The sequence below is a fragment of the Macaca fascicularis genome, chromosome X (genome assembly GCF_037993035.2).
Source record: "Macaca fascicularis isolate 582-1 chromosome X, T2T-MFA8v1.1".
Taxonomy (NCBI): domain Eukaryota; kingdom Metazoa; phylum Chordata; class Mammalia; order Primates; family Cercopithecidae; genus Macaca; species Macaca fascicularis.
Window position 1 is genome coordinate 134883505 of NC_088395.1, and position 17403 is coordinate 134900907.

A 17403-nucleotide genomic window follows, 5' to 3' on the forward strand; every position below is an offset into this window, starting at 1 on the left:
TGCTATTAATGGAACTGGGCTTGGAATACCGACCTCCTAACATCAAATTCCAAGCATCCCTGGTTCAGGCTAAATCTAAAATCAAAATTAAAAATTTCACTTCTAATATCTGAGGGTCACATTCTATCAACTCCATTCATTGTTACATGGAATTAATATAGTCTACCTCTCACTCAAATCTAATTTATTGTATTAGATAATTTTTTAAATTTATGTTTGACTACAAGGGAATTTTTCTTTATTAATGAAGCACACTTTAGTTGAAATGCTTTTTTAAATATAATTATAGCATGTTTTTCTTTGTTTATCACCTGTTATTATGTTTTGACACCTGGGAAGTCATGCATTCAAGTAATTGCATGAAAGTACAAAATATTTAAAACTTACAATTGAGAGGGAAAAATAATTGAGCAGCAAACAGTGGTATATATTTTAATTCAGTATTACAAGCTATAAATTATCCAGACAAGGCCAGGTGTGGTGGCTCACGCCTGTAATCCCAGCACTTTGGGAGGCTGAGGCGGGCGGATCATGAGGTCAGGAGATCAAGACCATCCTGGCTAATATGGTGAAATCCCGTCTCTACTAAAAATACAAAAAAAAATTAGCCAGGCGTGGTGGTGGGTGCCTGTAGGCCCAGCTACTCGGGAGGCTGAGGCAGGAGAATGGCATGAACCCGGGAGGCGGAGCTTGCAGTGAGCTGAGAAGGCACCACTGCACTCCAGCCTGGGTGACAGAGAGAGACTCTGTCTGAAAAAAAAAATCCAGACAAATAATAATTTTTAAACTGAAATTTAGTAGTAACTCCCAATTAGTCTTCCTATACTACCATATCTTTCATGTTCCAATATATTCTACACACTGCTTCCAGATTATTCCCTACAATACCACTTCCATTTTGTCACCCCTCATCTCAAGAAAATCTGATGTCTCCCCAGTGCCTAAAAGGACGAAATATAAACTCCTGAGTCAGAATTCAAGATCTCTCGTTATTTAATTCTATTTTTCTACCATTAGTCCTCTACAAGGAATTAGATCACCCATTATTGGTTTTGTTGTTGTTTTGCCTTTCCTGAATCAATGTCTGGTAATTGAACATGGGCAAAGAGGTAGAAAAAGGTATGACCTCCATTTCCTGTTATTTTTTACCTGAATTGGAGATGCATGTGTATAGAAAATATTTAATTTACCACTTCTTATATATCTTACTACATGGTCTAGTGATGGAAATGTAGACATTCAAAGTATTAAGCTTTGGGTTTATTATGTGAAAGATAAGTAACAGTCTACAAAATAAACTACACTAGATGGGGAATCTTTTCCTTAGAGCTTCCTATATCCATGTCATGAACTGAGCAATTTTCCACTAAGTTCAAATAGGTTTACCAGGTGGCCAGTTTTCTGTCTACACACACCACAAATTTTACAGTTTGTAGTGACCAATCCCATAAGCCACAGAGGAAAAGGATAGAATATAAAAGTCACCTTATTATCTCAGGAAATATCAGAACAAGTACACCTTTGGACAACAGTATGGGATATAAATTACAGCTCCATTTGCTTTTTAGTCGCAGATTTCTGTAATTCTATTCTCCACATAATCTAAATCATAATAAATATTTAATGCACAAGATAACTATCCTCCTTAACACCCACCAATCTTTTTCCTTTTCTTTTCTCTTTTAAGTTCCGGGATACATGTGCAGAATATGCAGGTTTCTTACATAGGTAATCATGTGCCATGATGGTTTGCTGCACCTAACAACCCGTCATCTAGGTACTAAGCCCCGCGTGCATTAGCTATCGGTCCTGAAGCTCCCCTCCCCTCAACTCCCCCGACAGGCCCCAGTGTGTATTGTTCTCCTCCCTATGTCCATGTGTTCCTCGTTGTTCAGCACCCACTTATGAGTGAAAACATATGGTGTTTCTGTTCCTGTGTAAGTTTGCTGAGGATGATGGCTTCCAGCTTCATCCACGTTCCTGCAAAGGACATGATCTTATTCCTTTTAATGGCTGCATAGTATTCCATGGTGTATATGTACCATGTTTTCTTTATCTAGTCTATCATTGATGGGTATTTGGGTTGGTTCCATGTCTTTGCTATCATGAATAGTGCTGCAATAAACATATGTGTGCATGTATCTTTAAAACAGAATGATTTATATTCCTTTGGGTATATACCCAGTAATGGGATTGCTGAATCAAATTTTACTTCTGGTTCTAGATCTTTGAGGAATAGCCACACTGTCTTATACAATGGTTGAACTAATTTACATTCCCATCAACAGTGTAAAAATGTTTCCATTTCTCCACAGCCTTGCCAGCATCTGTTGTTTTTTGACTTTTTAATAATTGCCATTCTGACTGGCGTAAGATTTTATCGCATTGCAGTTTTTATTTGCATTTCTCTAATGCTTAGTGATGATGAACTTTTTTTCATATGTTTGTTGGCCACATAAATGTCTTCTTTTGAGAGGTATCTGATCATATCTTTTGCCCACTTTTTTGATGGGGTTGATTTTTTCTTCTACATTCATTTAAATTCCATATAAATTCGATTGCAAAAATTTTCTCCCATTTTGTAGGTTGCCTGTTCACTCTGATGATAGTTTATTTTGCTGTGCAGAAGCTCTTTGGTTTAATTAGATCCCATTGTCAATTTTACCTTTTGTTGCAATTGCTTTTGGCAATTTCATCATAAAATTTTTGCCCATGCCTATGTCCCGAATGGTACTGACTAGGTTTTCTTCTAAGGTTTTTATGATTTGGGGTTTTACATTTAAGTCTTTAATCCATCTTGAGTTAATTTTTGTATAAGATGTAAGGCAGGGTTCCAGTTTCAGTTTTCGGCTTATGGCTGCCAGTTTGCGCCGCACCATTTATTGAATAGGAGAGCCTTTCCCCATTGCTTGTTTTTGTCAGATTTGTGGAAGATCCGATGGTTATAGATGTGCGGTGTTATCTCTGAGGTCTCTGTTCTCTTCCATTGGTCTATATGTCTGTTTTGGTACCACTGCCATGCTTTTTTTTGTTACTATAGCATTTTAGTATAGTTTGAAGTCAGGTAGTATGATGCCTCCAGCTTTGTTCTTTTTGGTTAGGATTGTCTGACTAAATGGGGTCTTTTTTGATTCCATATAAAATTTAAACTGATTTTTTCTAATTCAGTGAAGAATGTCAGTGGTAGTTTGATGGGAATAGCATTGAATCTTTAAATTACTCTGGGGAGCAGAGCCATTTTCACAATGATTCTTCTTATCCATGAGGATGGAAAGTTTTTCCATTTGTTTGGGTCCTCTCTTATTTTGTTGAGCAGTGGTTTGTAGTTCTCCTTGAAGAGGTCCTCCATGTCCCTTGTTAGCTGTATTTCTAAGTATTTTGTTCTTTTTGTAGTAATTGTGAATGGGAGTTGATTCATGATTTGGCTCTCTGCTTGTCTCTTGTTGGTGTATAGGAATGCTAGTGATTTTTTGTCTTGTTTTGTTTTGTTTTGTTTTAAGGCAGAGTCTCGCCCTGTCACCCAGGATGGAGTGCAATGGCACAATCTCGGCTCACTGCAACTTCTGACTCCTGGATTCAAGCAATTCTCTTGTCTCAGCCTCCCGAGTAGCTGGGATTACAGGCACCCACCACTACGCCCAGCTAATTTTTTGTATCTTTAGAAGAGACAGCGTTTCGCCATATTGGCCAGGCTGGTCTTGAACTCCTGACCTTGTGATCCACCCGCCTCGGCCTCCCAAAGTGCTGGGATTACAGGCATGAGGCACTGCGCCCAGCCTGCTTGTGATTTTTGTAGATTGATTTTGTATCCTGAGACTTTGCTGAAGTTGCTTATCAGCTTAAGGAGCTTTTGGGCTAAGATGACGAAGTTTTCTAAATATAGAATCATGTTGTCTGCAATTTGACTTCCTGTCTTCCTATTTGAATATCCTTTATTTCTCTCTTTTGCTGATTGCCCTGGCCAGAACTTCCAATACCATGTTGATTAGGAGTGGTGAGAGAGAGCATCATTGTCTTGTGACAGTTTTCCAAGGGAATGCTTCCAGCTTATGCCCATTCAGTATGATATTGGCTGTGGGTTTGTCATAAATAGCTCTTATTATTTTGAGATATATTCCATCAATACCTAGTTTATAGAGAGATTTAAACAGTGAAGGATGTTGAATTTTATCAAAGGCCTTTTCTGCATCTATTGAGATGATCATGTGGTATTTGTCATTGGTTCTGTTTATGTGATGGATTACGTTGATTGATTTGCATATGTTGAACAAGCCTTGCATCCCAGGGATGAAGCCAACTTGTTAGTGGTGGATAAGCTTTTTAATGTGCTGCTGCATTTGGTTTGACAGTATTTTATTGAGGATTTTTGCATTGATGCCCATCAGGGATACTGGCCTAAAGTTTTTTATTTTTATGTCATATTTGCCAGGTTTTGGTATTAGGATGATTCTGGCCTCATAAAATGAGTTAGGGAGGAGTCCCTCCTTTTTAGTTGTTTGGAACAGTTTCAGAAGGAATGGTAGCAGCTCCTTTTTGTACCTTTTGTAGAATTTGGCTGTGAAGCTGTCTAGTCCTGGGCTTTTTTGGGCTGGTAGTCTATTTATTACTGCCTCAACTTCAGAACTTGTTATTGGTCTACTCAAGTGTTCAACTTCTTTCTTGTCTAGTCTTGGGAGGGTGTATGTTCCCAGAAATTTATACATTTCTTCTAGATTTTCTAGTTTATTTGCAAAGAGTTGCTTATAGTATTCTCTGATGACAGTTTGTATTCCTGTGGGGTCAGTGGTGACCCTTTATCATTTTTTATTGTGTCTATTTGATTCCCCTCTCTTGACTTATTAGTCTATCTAGCTGTCCATTTTATTAATATAGTCAAAAAACCATTCATTGATTTTTTAAATGTTTTATTTATTTATTTATTTGTCTCTATCTCCTTCAGTTCCACTCTGGTCTTAGTTATTTCCTGTCTTCTGCCAGCTTTTGAATTTCGTTCCTCTTGCTTCTCTAGTTCTTTTGGTTGTGATGTTAGGGTATTGCTTTGAAATCTTCCTAGCTTTCTGATGTGGACATTCAGTGCTATAAATTTCCCTCTTAACACTGCCTTAGCTGCATCCCCGAGATTCTGGTATGTTGTCTGTTTGTTCTCATTGGTTTCAAAGAACTTCCTGATTTCTGCCTTGTTTTCATTGTTTACCCAGGAGTCATTCAAGAACAGGTTGTTCAATTTCCATGTAATTGTATGGTTCTGAGTGAGTTTCTTAATCCTGAGTTCTAATTTGATTCCACTGTGGTCTGTCTGAGAGACTTTTATGATTTCAGTTCTTTTGCATTTGCTGAGGAGTGTTTTACTATCAATTATGTGGTCAATTTTAGAGTAAGTGCCATGTGATTATGAGAATATATAATCTGTTATTTGCAGGTGAAGAGTTCCATAAATATCTATTAGGTCCACTTGATCCAGACCTGAGTTCAAGTCCTGAATATCCTTGTTAATTTTCTGTCTCTTTGATCTAATATTGACAGTGTTAATGTCTCCCACTATTATTGTGTGAGAGTCTAAACCTCTTTGTAGGTCTCTAATAATTTGTTTTATGAATCTGGGTGTTCCTATATTGGGTGCATATATATATTTAGGATAGTTAGCTCTTCTTGTTGAATTGATTCCTTTGCTATTATGTAATACCCTTATTTATTTGTCTTTTTGGATTTTTGTTGTTTTAAAGTCTGTTTTGTCAGAGACTAGGATTGCAACCCCTGCTTTTTTCTGCTATTTGCTTGGTAAATTTTCCTCCATCCCTTTATTTTGAACCTATGTGTGTCTTTGCACGTGAGATGGGTCTCTTGAATACAGTACACAGGTTGGTCTTGACTGTTAATCCAATTTGTCAGTCTGTGTCTCTAATTGGGGAATTTAGCCCACTTACATTTAAGGTTAACATTGTTATGTGTTAATTTGATCCTGTCATCTTGATGCTAGTTGGTTATTTGGCACACTAGTTGGTGCAGTTTCTTCATAGTGTCATTGGTCTCTGCATTTTGGTGTGTTTTTGCAGTGACTAGTACTGGTTTTTCCTTTCCATATTTAATGCTTCCTTTAGGAGCTGTTGCAAGCCAGGCCTGGTGGTGACAAATTCCCTCAGCATTTGCTTGTCTGAAAAGGATTTTATTTCTCCTTCACTTATGAAGCTTCGTTTGACCATATATGAAATTCTGAGTTGAAAATTCTTTTAAGAATGTTGAATATTGGCCCCCACTCTCTTCTGGCTTGTAGGGTTTCTGCTGAGAGATCCACTGTTAGTCTGATGGGCTTCCCTTTGTAGGTCACCTGGCCTTTCTCTCTGGCTGCCCTTAACATTTTTCCTGCATTTCAACCTAGGAGAATCTGATAATTATGTGTCTTGGGTTGATCTTATCATGGAGTGTCGTACATGGTTCTCTGTGTTTCCTGAATTTGCATGTTGGCCTGTCTTGCTAGGTTGGGGAATTTCTCCTGGATGATATCCTAGGTGTATTATCCAACCTGGTTCCATTCTCCCTGTATCTTTCAGGTACTACAATCAGTCGTAGGTTTGGTCTTTTTACATAGTCCTATGGTTCTCGGAGGTTTTTTTTCATTTCTTTTCATTCTTTCTTCTCTAATCTTGTCTGCCTGCCTTATTTCAGCAAGATAGTCTTCAATCTCATATTCTTTCTTCTGTTTGATTGATTCAGCTATTGATATTTGTGTATGCTTCATAAAGTCCTCGTGCTATGTTTTTCAGCACCATCAGGTCATTTATGTTCCTCTCTAAACTGGTTTTTCTAGATAGTAGCTCCTGTAACTTTTTATCATGGTTCTTAGCTTCTTTGCATTGGGTTAGAACATGCTCCTTTACCTCAGCGAAGCTTGCTATTACCCACATTCTGAAGCCTATTTCTGTCAATTCATCCATCTCATCCTCCGTCCAGTTCTGTGCCCTTGCTTGAGAGGTATTGCGATCATTTGGAAGAGAAGAGGCACTCTGGCCTTTTGGGTTTTCAGCATTTTTTCATTGATTCTTTTTCATCTTCATGAGTTTGTCTAGTTTCAATCTTTCAGGCTGCTGACCCTTAGATGAGGTTTTTGTCGGGATTTTTTGGTTGTTGATGCTGTTGTTACTTTCTGTTTGTTTTTCTCTCAATAGTCTGGTCCCTCTTCTGTAGGGCTGCTGTAGTTTGCTGGGGGTTCACCTCAGGCCCTACTCATCTGGTTCACTCCCGCAGCTGGAGATGCCACTTAAGGAGGCTGGAGAAGAGCAAAGTCCGGTGCCTGCTCTCTGGGATCTCTGACCTCGAGGGGCTCCAACCTAAAGCCAGAAGGAATGCTCCTGTATACGGGGTCTGGTGACCCCTGTTGGGATGTCTCACCCAGTTGGGGGGTATGGGAACCGGGATCCATTTAATGAAGTACTTTAGCTGTCCTTTGGTGGAGGGGGTGTGCTGTGCTGTGGGGTAACCCACTCATCTGGGATGCCCAGATTCCTCAGAGCTAGCAGGAGGAAAGACTACATCTGCTTGTCCGCAGAGACTATGGTCACCCCTCCCCCTAGGGGTTCAGGCCCAGAGAGATCAGAGTTCTTTCCCTGAGCCCCTGGCTGGAGTTGTTGGAGTTTCTGCAGGGAGGCCCTGCCATGTTAAGAGGGAGGGATGGGTCAGGGTCAGGCCTGAAGAGGCTATCTGGCCACAGCCTGTGTGCTGCACTGTGGGGAATACCTCTTGTGACCAAGTAGTCTGGCCCTGGCTCCAGCAGGCAAAAAGCAGGACCTGGGGCTATAGTAATGACTGCCGACCTTCCCCTCCCCCAGCCTTCCCAGCCAGGAACTTCCTGTCTCAGGTAGCTAGCAGCTGCAGTGTTGGTTGCTGCCCCTCCCCCAGGGAGCTCAGATGGCTTAGACAACAGGCAGTGGCAGCCGTGGTGATGGCCACCTCTCTGCCTGGGAACTCAGCAGTCTTAGGCATATTCCAGCAGAGTGTTTGTTGAGAATCTGTGAGAATCTGCGTGGCTCTGCAGTTGGGACCCAAGGCCCTAGTGGACTGAGCTCACAAGTGGGATCTTGCAATCTGTGGGTTGCACAGTTCCTTGGAAAAGCACGGTTCCCCAGGCTGGGTAGCATGCTCACTCACTGGCCCCCTTGGCTGGGAGTGGGGGCTCCCCTGCCCTGTGTGACTCTCAGGTGGCTGCCACACCACCCTGCTCTTCCTTCCTCTCCGTTGTCATGCCAACTGCCTAGTCTGTCCTCAACACCCACCAATCTTTTCCAAAGACTTTAATTTGCTTACCTGTATCATTCAATAGATGCTCAGAAAATAAAAACGAAGGGAAATGCCATCACAGTATTACAAATGGGCCAGAAGTACATTTTTTTTTTCCAGTAGCAGGATTGCACAGAATAATTAGTGTTGTACTTTAGTAATGAGCAAGCTACCAGGCCGGGCACGGTGGCTCACACCTGTAATCCCAGCATTTTGGGAGGCCAAGGCATGGGCAACACAAGGTCAGGAGATCGAGACCATCCTGGCTAACATGGTGAAACCCTATCTCTACTAAAAATACAAAAAATTAGCCGGGCGTGTTGCTGGGCACCTGTATTCCCAGCTATGTGGGAGGCTGAGGCAGGAGAATGGCGTGAACCCAGAAAGTGGAGCTTGCAGTGAACCAAGATCATGCCACTGCACTCCAGCCTGGGCTACAGAGCAAGACTCCGTCTCAATAATAATAATAATAATAATAATAATAAGCAACCTACCATAAATTGGGGAAATCAAAAGACTAATAAGAATTGTGCCACCACTCATTGATTATAGCTTTTATAGATGAAGTGTAAGTGTGTATGTGTGTGTATGATTTTTATTCCAAAACATTTGGATTTAATATTTTACTGTATTACATTTCCAGATTGTGAAATCTGCCCAAACTCTGTACCCACCAAGATATCAGTCATTTTAGAGACATCTCCCCTACCCTCCAGAGGATTATACCAGAATCACAGGCTTAAGCGGTACTCAAAACTGAGGAGTGATGCAAGTCTTTATTATATGATGGTTATCGTATTTTAAGGGTTTTTTAGACAATATTATTATTCTATCAAGCAGATCCTTCAAGTTCATTTAGTCATTCCACTCTAATGGGATTCAGAGTGCCTCTTACAATGGTTTGCCTAACTGGCCCAAGATTCATTCACAAGGAGCCTCACCATTATTCTCTCAAGTTCATGATACATATGGTCAAGCTCCTACAGGAATTCCTTAGTAATTCCCCAACTGGAGCTTTGTAAGTGAGTTTCCATTTTTCTGTTCTCCAGGAAACCTTCAAAAAAACTATTAGACTCAGGAAAGCCTTCCCCAAATACTCCAATCTCCAGGTTGCCTTATTCCACCGCTTCCATATCTTAGAACTCTCCTCTTTGTGAATAATCCTTCCAAAAGACTATGTTTTTAAAAATCAAAAGGCCTGGATGGGGGCACCTTTTGGATTTCTGGAAACTGCTGCTTTGGTGAATCAAAATTTAAGTCTTCCACTCCTGCCTCTGCCATAGCAGAGATACAAAATGTTTTAGCTACTTTTTCTAGATGGAGAAGGAAAAAAATATGTCCACTTCAGTGAGAATAATACAGAAATTAATATCAAAATAAATTATTCTGTCACATAAAAGTCAGTAGAAGTCATAGACAAAAAATAGAACTCATTTTAATGTCCGTTACATGGAAAAACTATTTGCAAATTCATGAGTTATGCTTTAGCTTATGCTTCTGTCCCCAAAGTGGTTTTTATTATTGTTATTGGTTTAAGTAAGAAAGATCCTGTCTTGATTGGAGTAATTGCTATAAAAACTACTTGCTTTGCCACAAATGGATTTAAATTTCATATCAAAGAGGTCAAGCTTGACAAATATGTGTATTTGCTGACACTTGATAAATTCTTAAGGTATTAGTTTCACAGACATATAATTAGTTTTAGAAATAGAAGTGTAATCAGGAGTATTTGCTGTGGATTTCTTGCATGCACTAGTGTTTGATCTTTAAAGTTTAAACAGCTGTGTACATATATACATATCTATGCATGAAATGGGGTCAGCGAATATGGCAGGGATATTTACATTTATAAGTCAAATTATACCTCAGGGTCTCATACTCATGACTTAACATTTTTTGAACATTACAATTATATCCCTTTAAATTGTTCAACTACTATAAAGGCAACGCTTGTAACAATTTTTTGTTTTTTGTTTGTTTGGTTTTTTTTTTTTTTTTTGAGATGGAGTCTGGTTCTGTCACTCAGGCTGGAGTGCAGTGGAACGATCTCGGCTCACTGCAAGCTCCGCCTCCAGCGTTCACGCCACTCTCCTGCCTCAGCCTCCCAAGCGGCTGGGACTACAGGCGCCCACGACGAAGCTCGGCTAATTTTTTTTTGTATTTTTAGTAGAGATGGGGTTTCACTGTGTTAGCCACAATGGTCTCAATCTCCTGACGTCGTGATCCGCCTGCCTCGGCCTCCCAAAATGCTGCGATTACAGGCGTGAGCCACTGCGCCCAGCCTCCTGTAACAATTTTTGTCACACACACACAACAGTATTTTCAGTTAAATTATGCTAACAACATCATCACACAAATTATGACCCCGAGGCAAGATTTAAACCAGACCAACTTCGCAACTGAAAGTCTGTTTCACTGATGTGTCATACTGCCCGCGTGAACATTTAGAGTTGTAAATTTTGCTTAAAACTACCCAGCTGTCGTAGAAACCAATAGGTATCCATAATTGTATTTGAGGGATAAAATCTGAGCCCTTCAAATAGAAGAAAATGCCCAAAGGGTAAAGTAAACAGGTCAACCAGAAATGCAAGTAAGACCAAGGCAGTTTGTTCTCACCTGGGAAGATTTTAAGCCTGAAGGATAGCGCTCTGCAAGTTTCTTGTACATTTTAGCAAGACAAAACAACAGAGCATCAAGGATTCCTCAGTGGGGGCTTGAAGTCTTCCAAGTTCAAAGAAAGCTCTGAAGCCAGACAGCCAACTATAGGATATCTGAAAAGGGAAAAATGAAGACAGATCAAAGGAGTGGCTGAGTCCTAGTTTTCAAGGTTTCATTGTTAGAAAAGGGAATAGAAGCAGGCCAATTACATAAGGAATGCTCTTACTCATGCCCAAGCTTTCTCTCTTACTAACGCTTACTCTTTTCCTCTTTATCAGACATACCCCAGTGTATCATCCCTAAGGAAAGAAACCCAGGGTATTCAACTATAAAGTCCTGGACAAGACTCATTTATATTCTCTGGCTTGACGCCAGGCATGGCGGCCATGATCAGAATTCTGGAGGCAGATAACAGGGTTAGAAAGCTAACAAGGAAAAGGGAGAACTTAGGGGATGAACAGCCTGATTATTTTATGATGTGAAAACACAGCAGGGACTTCCTCTAAGCATGGCGAGAGGATGGTATGACTGTCCAATTTTGACTTTCACAAGCAAGGAAAGAGAAATACAGTCTAAACAGGTTTAGATAGAGAAAATGACAATTAAGGAAGTAGATAAGGAAGATGAGAGATGGAAAATGATTGTACACAAAGAAAGAGCTATCAACTTAGATAAAACAAACAAAAGATACTTCAGAAGTGAGGGTTCCTAACTTTATCAAATTAAATAATTGGTTGTTTTAGATAGGTCTGTATTTCAGTTTCACATAACCATAGCAAAAAATGAAAGCATCTCTTCTACTGTGCTGGATGATTCAAAATGTGTTACATAGGCCCACTTTCTCAAAATATCCTGGGGTGCTAGTAAAATACACATTACTACATTCCTTTTCTGAACTCTTGAATTGGAATTCTTGGAAGGTTGCCCACCCCCACCCCCCAAAATCTGCACTTTTCAGACATTCTCTAGGTGTGGAATTCTCAAAAGTATGGTCTGCAGAGCCCAGGGGTTAACTGGTTCAGGGAGTTCCATGAATTAAAATCATTCTAATAATGATAATTGCTATTTGCTTTTTTTCCACTGTGCTGATATTTGCTTTGATGGTGCAAAAGCAATAAACCATAATACTGCCAATGGCCTAGCATTAATCAAAGCTGGGGCAACACATATTACTATTGTCATTGTATTCTTTACCACCATTAATTTATAGTAAATGAATAACAAAAAGTCCAGTTTCACTTTAAAATGTCCTTGGTGAAGCATTAAAATTATTAATTTTATGTCTTAACCCATGAGGACACATTTCGTTAATTTTCTGTGTGACAAATGCAAAATCTGCATAAAGCACTTCTGATACATTCTGAAGTATGATGGTTGTTTTAAGAAAAAGCACTGTGTTACCGTTAGAGTTCAAGCTGAAATATGTTTTTCTCATGGAACACTATTTTCACTTAAAAGAACAACTAATAAACTATGGTTATTCAGACTTAGATATTTCTTAACATGTTCTTTAGAAATTAATGAAGTGAGCTTGTCACTTAAAGGAGAACAACTGACAGTATTTGCTGACACTGGTAAAACTCAAGCTTTCAAGAGAAAATTCAAATTTTGAAAAATTGGTATCTGCAATCATAAGCATGACAGTTTTCCACCATTAAATATTTTTCTGATAAGATCAGCAGTGATATTGAGTATGATTTTTGTATTGGATTTTAAAAAGGCAACATTTTGAAGATCTGTATAACTCAGTGAATTAAAATTTCCCAAATAATTTATTATTTAAAAATCCATTCAGAGTGCAAGATAGACCAATGCTTGTTAATGAAAATAAGTATGAAATGTTAGCTAATGTGGTTTTGTTTCCAATGCAATATTGCAACTAACCTTTAAACAACCACTACTTGTTGAATTTTAGTGTAGTATCAGAGAACAATATCCACAATTATCTGAAAAGGCTATAAAAATATCTCTTCCCTTCTCAACTACATTATCTGAGTGAGACTGGATTTTCTTCCTGTACTTCAAATGAAACAACATATTGCAACAGACTGAATGCAGAAAAATATATGTGATAATATAGCTGCCTTCTGTTATGCCAGATGATAAAGAGATTGGAAAAAATCTAAAACAATCCCATCCTTTTCATGACATACTTTTGTATTGAAAAATAAGATTAGTTTTCCTAAAATTATGTTATTTAGGTAATTATATAATGGATTTGTTATTTTAAAATAAATTAATAAATGCATATTTTAATTTCTCATTTTAATTTCTAACATAGTAAATATTGATGGATATAACCCATGTAAGAAAAAACTCTTGGGGATTCTTTATAATTTTTAAGAGCATAAAGGGATTAAAAAAATTTGAGAACTGCTCTGTTAGGTTATACTATTCTTGATTACATTTGCAAATCATTACTAATAAAGGTAGATACACATGGAAATGCTTTAATAATAAGACTAATATAATTTCTTCCCAACTAGTCTTAATGATCATGTAACTCGTCAGAGATTTTTGTAAAGTTTAGGCACAGTGCTATTCGAAGGTAAGGTTATAGGGGATGGCTACATGAATTGTTAAGATTCCTTCCACTTGTCTTAATCTAAATCATTCTGTCTAAGATAATTTAATCTAAATTTCATTTCAATTTGATCTACTTTATATTTCCTAAACATCTATCAACCACAGATTTTTTTCAAAGCGAATTATGTATTTTGATCATGCTTCACAATGGATCAGATATGATTCCTCTTGTGTACAGAAACTTTCAAGAATTGCTTGGTAGACATAAACATTATATTTGACTCTCATTTTATGCTGGTGTCTGCAGAGCTGCTTAATTATACTGTTAGCCACAGTCAACAGGGGTTGAGGGTAAATAAAACTGCTGAAAATTAAAAGAGAAGAACTCAGTTCAATTCAACAAACACTCACAGGATACCAACTATGTGCTAGCCTCTTTAAAAAGCATATGTTCTCTGACTTCTAAGATTTTAAAGTCAAGTGAGCGAAAGTTGTTTCAAGAGTTTTCTGAGTATCTGTTTTTTACTTTGTTAAATCTTCCCCTACAGTTAACACAGAAACTAGAGAACAAGGTGATTTCTAAGATTTAAGAACAGCACCCCCACAAGATCTTTTTATCCCTTTTCCTACACACAGTAAAACCCAGTTAACTATGATTGTTCATCTGCAAATAGCTATAGGATAAACTGAAACATCAAAATTAAACAAGCTTAGATCGAGATTATGAGGCCCAATCACATTGTGGTTAAAATCATGAGGTTTTCATTAAGTTCAAATTTAAAATCTATCCCTCTTCTGTTCACTATCTGGGTGATCTAAAGCAAGTCTTGTCATCTGTAAAATTTATCTAATGATAATAATGTTGTGACTATCAGATAAAATAATTAATCTAAAACATATAGAATGGTGTTTGGCATACAGTAAACATCAAATTACTCTTAGCTCTCATATTTCTCTTTTAATATAAGCTAATTTTCTGTAAATATCTTTAATTTAATACCTAAATCCTGCCAGGTCACCAAACATTATTTATTATGTCTTTCAGAGAAAAGCAGCAAAACCTTTCACATTTTTTTCCTTTATACCTTCTAAATATGTGCCCAAACTACCAAATATATGTGTATAATGTTTGGAAATTGATAAAATACATTCCTGATTTGAAAACCACATCAAGCTCAAGAGAAAAGCAGAATGTGTATAATTGCATATTTTCATAGATGAGGAAACAGAGACCTCCAAAAAATTAAGTGACTTAGCTAAGGTCACACAGTAAGTGATGCAATCAGGAGTCAAACCTACCTTTGTCAGACCCTGCTAACATATTCTATAATCTTCAACTGACAATGATCAATAAAGCTCCGAAAAATCGCACCAAGTTTTGAAAAAAACATTCATCAAAAGAAACATCAAAGGGCAATTCAATTTGATTCACTAGTGCAGACATGTTTTGACAATAATATATATTCATATAATCTAAAAAAGATTTTCAGTAAAAAGAACAGAAATAAATAACTTTCTAATAGTTTCTGGAGAAGTAACTAGAAAATACCACCAGTATGAACACCCTCCCTCATCATTTTGTTTACCCCAGGCTGTCCCCCACCAAGTTGCTTCCTGGATTGTGAAAAGAAGCTATCAGGAAAAAACAGGGAAATATAGAACTTGGTGCAGGGCAACAATCACAGAAGCATTTCAATCAGGAGACACATTAAATTTTTATCTTGAAAAGCTGAGAAAAAGCGGTGAGATGTGTGATTGGGGTAAACAAGCCTTGATTTTGTAGGGTCTTAAGAAGTCATTTGAGATACCTTCATGGAGGAAGTAAGAGGCAGGCAGTAATTGCTTTGGCATCCTTCAGAAAAAAAAAATCAATAATGAATATGAGTGAAGGGTCATGATAAAAATAACAGATCCACTCTGGGGGTAACAGAGAATGTGAAAATCAAACTAACGAGAATTTGATCAATTGTAAAGTGGAGGATTGCTTCTTGTCACCTTGGCAGTGATTAGGGAAATGTGATGCATTTTTAAAATAATGAAGGCCAAAACAGTAATATCATCGAATATCTGACTCCCAGATAGATTTGTATTTTAAGTAGTACAAGAAAGCCTCAATAAGGAAGCTACTCAGGGAATGGTAGGTTCAGGCTAATTAAATTGCTGTGCAAGTGAAGCTTTATCTGGAAGCTTCTTTAATCAATCTGGTCTAGTGAACATACTTGAATGTTTCTTTGCTAAGTGAGGCTGGTGCAAAATCTTAGAGTCATTCTAAATGTCATTGGTCAAAGTCCAAGCCCTGAGGAAATGTGATCTTCACCTCCAAGTATTTTCATCATGTACAAAAATTAATTTATCTTTTTCCTCATGTCCTGTCCTGCCAGTTCTCTTATTTCCTACACATCACTTTGTTTGTCATCCTAGATACCTCCCTCTCCCTCAACTCTGAACTCTAAAAATTCACTGTGTCTTATCCATTCAACCTCATAAATCTTTTTCACTATTTTAAAATATACCTTCTCCTTCCCACTATTACCTCCTCATTGCTTATCTGGTCTAATACAACTTACCACTAATTGCCTACTAATTGTTTTTGCCTCCTGTCTTAACTTCTCCAATCCAGCCTCCACACTGCACCAGAGGTAGCTCTCTAAACGGCAAACACAGCCATAACCCTTTGCATCTGAAAATTCTTCAATGATTCTCTATTGCCTTCAACGTTCAATCTAAATGTTTTAACCTGATAACACAAGTTCCTTAATGATCTGACTTCTGCCAACCAGTTCAGCTTTTCTGCCACATTCCATGTTTTACTGTGTGCTGCAGTCATACTCTGAATTATTTACAGTTCTTACTGTATGCCTTCTTCCCTTATATTTCTTCTTTTGCCTGGAGTGCAAAGTAGTTCTTTTACTTACAGCTATTTTCCCTTTTACTACCATTTCACTTGGCCTACTTCTAGTCGTCCTTTGAAATTAACATCATATGTCACCTCCTCAGGAACCCTTCCTTGTTATCTCCCTAGTTGTCTATCCTATAAATTCTAAAACATCCTGTGCTTATGTGCACACATAATATTTAATTGAAATCATTCATTTATCCATTTATCTGTTTCTATTTGAATGCAATAATTATGTCCCTTGTCACCATACTCAGTACCTAGTGTTGAATAAATGAATGAATAAATAAGTCATTCAATAGATGCTTGATGTGGAATTGTGTCTGGCTGTCTATACTTTTCCCCTCAAAGTAAAGCATCACTTAAAAATCCCAATTAATTGAAGAATACAATTAATTGAACTCTAGTTTGATGTTTTAAGGAAATATTCCATGAAAATATCTTTTTCTAGTGACATAAACACTCTCAAACATCGTCCTGATCCTTCGCCTAAGCAGTAACTTTAGTGTGACCACTAAATCAGTCCAAGGAAATCTGCAAAAAATATACTAACTGAAGTCCAGATATTGAAGAAGCATATCTAAGGAGAAAACTTCTTACCTCTTATAGTATCTCATCCTTTCCTCCGGCTCCAAGTCTGTCTGTCAATCTGGAGTTATAACTCAGGAAGGCAAAGTCATGTCTAGTTTTGTGTGGCACTGCAATCAAGCTTAGTTCACATCAGAGGATAAAACAATAAAATCCTGAACTGCTGTAGCCAGAGGGGAATGTTTAATAGCGTTAAACAGGAAATGCTATAGCGTGCAAGCTTCAGACATTACAACTTAGATCCAATCTGGAAGTTAATTTCTCCACCAGGATATGTGGTATTTAAAACACTGTTGCTATCTTCACAGTGTGGACAGAGGCTGCTACGTAGAAAATATAGTACATTTACATGAGAGAGAAATAGAGAGCTAAAGGGCTAAAGAAACATGGAAAATATTATTCCCAACATAATAAGTAACAAGTAACACACAGCAGATGTTTCTGAGAGAATCCATAGTTCTTTA

General features: G+C 37.9%; 1 long non-coding RNA gene across 1 annotated transcript in view; it reads right to left on the minus strand.

Moving 5' to 3' along the window:
- LOC135969043 (uncharacterized) overlaps positions 1-17158 on the minus strand; it is a 309091-nt gene extending 291933 nt beyond the window's left edge. The window contains exons 1-2 of the long non-coding RNA XR_010584100.1: positions 16952-17158; positions 10888-11042 (exon numbers count right to left, since the gene is read on the minus strand). This is a non-coding gene — a long non-coding RNA (uncharacterized lncRNA). The remainder of the gene's footprint in view (positions 1-10887; positions 11043-16951) is intronic.
- Between the last annotated feature and the right edge of the window lie 245 nt (positions 17159-17403).